Raw genomic sequence first — 3,602 nt, forward strand, 5'->3', positions numbered from 1 at the left:
TCAAAGGTCACCACTGATGACCACAGCAGAGCAACTTTTATCGCCACAAAGGGAAACACATCAGCCTCTTGGATCCCTTTGAGACGGTGTGTTTGTGTGGGGGGTGTTTTCGGGACTGGGGTTTTTGCTGCTAATTCTTCTGGGAAGGGGACTGGGGCCAAGGCCAGCTGTTGCGTCCACCGTTCTTCTTGCCCACTTTGGTGATCTGTCTCTGGCACACCCTGGGGAGGCAGAGACTGGGCCTGGTGCCAGTGCCTGAACCTGAATCCCACTCTTTGTTTCAAAGAGTGACCTGCAGACAACTGTGTCAACACCAAGAAGCTGGCAGGGGAGTGTTTTGCTTTGTTTTTTGTTTTTTGTTTTTTTAAGTGGTACTGCTTGTGGAATGAAGAAGAAATGCCCTCAAATCTCATCTCGTAGGCAGCTGTTCCTTGGCGGGTTTTGTGGGTTTTCCTTGCTTGCCTGCTGGCTGTAAGCCTTTGAACCAGGTAGTATTCTTGGCCAACAGTGACCAAGCACAGCTCACATGGGCACTGGAGCAGGAGGGATTGGGGGGGTTGATGATGGAGAAGTGAGATGTAAAGAGATTTAAGGCTCAGCAACAAAAGAGAATTTCCAGGGAAAATAGCAAAGTAGGGAGTTCCACCTCTACTCAATCCTTCCACCGAAACAGCTACTAAACAGGCAGAAACTGACTGAAACGCCTGTTCTGGGGCTCTGGAGGCCAGGAGCATAGTGACCAGCATCCAGGGAAGAGCAGGAGGAAGAGGCTGATGAACTACAGTAAAGAACAGTGAGTTGTCCTCCCCACGTGGTGGGTACCAGCACCCATCCCCCCATTCTCAAGGCAGGCCATCTTGGGGTCCAGTCCCTGGCTAGCTTGCTATTGACAGAAAGGGACATAAAATCCCCTTCCCCAAGAATAGGGGTGGGCATGGCTGATCACTAATCACAGTTTTTGATTAGCCAATTAGGATCCCTGGGTTCAGGCTCTGAGCTGCTGTTTCGACCTTCCCCTGACAAAGGCTGCAGCAGCCATTGTTTTAACCCCACCCCTTGCAGAGGCAGAGTTGATGGAAATTTGAAGACACAGTTCTTCCCCAGGGCTCCAGGGGAGCCTGCATTTGTTGGGCAGGCCAGGAAAGCACAGCTTTGGTGAGTCATCAAGGAGGCTTTCGCATCCTTGATCCCCTTCCCAGGGCACTTTGGAGCTGGTCTCTGTACCCCCTTCATGGGTCGTTGACCCTGTTTTGGCCCTCCAAGACACATATTAATCAGATGCCAGATACAAAGAATTCTGAAAGCAGCAGGCAACTCCTAATCAGGAGGACTTTCCAGGTGGGCTTGGGTCACCTGGTGTAAGCCTTGAAGTGACTAATGGAGGGGAAATGTTAGAAGAGTGGGATCCATGAGTCCCTCTTGGGGTTAGGGATCAATGCAGTGTTCTCCATAGCATGGCTTGGTGTGGAAAGAGAGACTCAGTAGTCCTAGTGGGGCTGGTTCTAATCAAGTTTTCCCATACACAACCTGAGGCCTGGGCAAGTCACTTCGCTTCTCTGGCCCTGGCTCCTCCTCTGTAAGCTGGAAGGATCAGACTAAACCATTGCTAAGGGTTGCCTGTGCAGCCAGTCTAGGAGTCTGTGTTTCTGAGGGGTTTCTCTCCTCTGCCTTCCAGGAGAGAGGTGGCTGACCCAAGGCTGCTTTCCCGTGTGACTCTAAATGGCTTTCCCAATATGCTGCTGGTGAACTGTGCTGGAGAAGAGGATAAAATGTCAGTGATGCTTGGCCTGCTCCCTCTTTTGGCCACATTGCTCATTTTACCACTGCCTTTCAAGGGCGATGGGACCTGCTGGCACATCTCCCTGGGGTTTTCTCCAGCAGGAGTGAAGCACCTAAATTGTGTTGCAAGGGCCTAGCGTGAGCCTGTCCTGGAGTCTGTGTGAGGGCCCCACAGTCCCAGACTTTGGCTGCAAGGGAGGCCTTCCTGCCTCCACGATGGAGAGTTAAGGAGGACTGAGACATCCAGAAGAAGCTGGACCCTACAACATCTCCTGGCCAGAAAACTCTTCTGCCACTATATGTTTGTATCACTCTCTTTAACTTATTGTGTGGCATGAAAAAAGAAGGCCAGATAAAGACCTTTATTTCCCCCGTTTTTATTATTTTGTTTTTGAACCAGTGAGAATAAGGAGGATGGGAGTGAAGATAGGTGGGCTGGGATGGGCAGAAGTTCTTCATTTATGCAACAGAGACTCTCTCTGGCCTTGTTTAGCTATAGAAACCCCACCCTCTTGTACCAAGCTCTGTTCTTCAGAAGAGAATCAAGGGAACCTGGAACACGGTGATAGATTGAGAGGCTCCTACAAATGTTGGGGTGTGTGCTTAATGTCAGAAGTTGGGCTGGCAGAGACCCAGTTACATACACATTAAGTCAACACTGGAGTCGGAGCATTTGTGAGAAACCTTACAGGGAGATGAATGGGGATTTGGTTTTTACCAGAAAGTGTTGGGACTCGTATCCAGCCTGGGTTCTGTGAAACCAAGAAGTCAGCAGGTTTGATCCATGCTGTCCTTTTCTGTGGCCTTGATCCAGTTGGTAGGGTTCCCACTGCCATCTGCCAGGAGCCAAAGCTTTCTCTTCTGGCTCCATCCGAAAGTGGGGAGTGTCTCAGAGAGGTTCAGCTGTAAGTCATTTACATCTTAGTGTGACAGTGCCATTGTACCCTCTCTCCCAGAGGTGTCTGCATTCTAACACAACTTTCCTGGGAAACTTGGTATCTCTGAGAAAGGCATTTCAGCCTTAGGAAGCAAGGAGGATGAGGTAAAAGGACAGTACTGGGCCAGATTTTTTCAATCGCAAGTAAACTTAGCCAGTAGGCAAAAGGGAAATGACTGGCTTATACTGATTGGGAAAAAGCTGAGGTGGTTCCCAGATTCAGAGGGAATGCTGCAGGCCCCAGGCCTCAGGGAGCCCAGCTGGGCTTGGGGCCAGGCAGCTTGGCCAGTTTCTGCATCCCTTTGCACTATGGCCACCTCCTCTATGTGGCAGACTCTGCACATGGCGGGGGACATGGCCACTAACTGAAAGCCCCAGCGTGGAGGATATGGCAGATTGGCATTTGCCATCCAGAGGTCTTCCTGGACTGAAGAGGCCACAAAGCTGAAATAGCATTTCTCAGACTCTCTTACAGCTAAGTTAGATTCTGAAACTTAGATGCACTTACACAAGATTGGGCAGGTGGATTGGAGCCCATGCTTCTGCTGTTTTCTCCCTACAGGTCCCCTCGTGGGATGTCTAGCTCCTCCGGAGTGGCTTCTTTATCAAGGTGGCCTTCTGAAGGGTTGTTTTCTGCATAGGAGAGACAGCCTCGCCCTCACCTTCCCTGCCCCGTGATTTGGCTCTGTGATTTGTTTCTCCTCGGAGTTAGTCCTGTGAGCTCATCTCAAGTGCCTTCAGCCTTCCTGGCAATACGTAGGCCATTCACTAGCCCATGTTAAAGACAAAGTAAAGCTCATTTAAGACCAAAAATTGAGTGCTAAGTGAAAACATTTTCCTGCCATGGAGGAAACCTGACCTGGCACAGTATTAAGGAAGGAGACTC

The 3,602-nt window shown here is 50.2% G+C and overlaps 1 long non-coding RNA gene across 1 annotated transcript; it reads left to right on the forward strand.

Annotated features, from left to right (window-relative positions):
• On the forward strand, positions 1-2,146 carry LOC143661515 (uncharacterized). Its single transcript, XR_013164647.1, has 4 exons — positions 1-86; positions 674-793; positions 1,063-1,155; positions 1,676-2,146. It is a non-coding gene; the product is annotated as an uncharacterized LOC143661515 (long non-coding RNA).
• Positions 2,147-3,602: the final 1,456 nt, after the last annotated feature.

The sequence above is a fragment of the Tamandua tetradactyla genome, chromosome 17 (genome assembly GCF_023851605.1).
Source record: "Tamandua tetradactyla isolate mTamTet1 chromosome 17, mTamTet1.pri, whole genome shotgun sequence".
In the NCBI taxonomy this organism is placed as follows: Eukaryota; Metazoa; Chordata; class Mammalia; order Pilosa; family Myrmecophagidae; genus Tamandua; species Tamandua tetradactyla.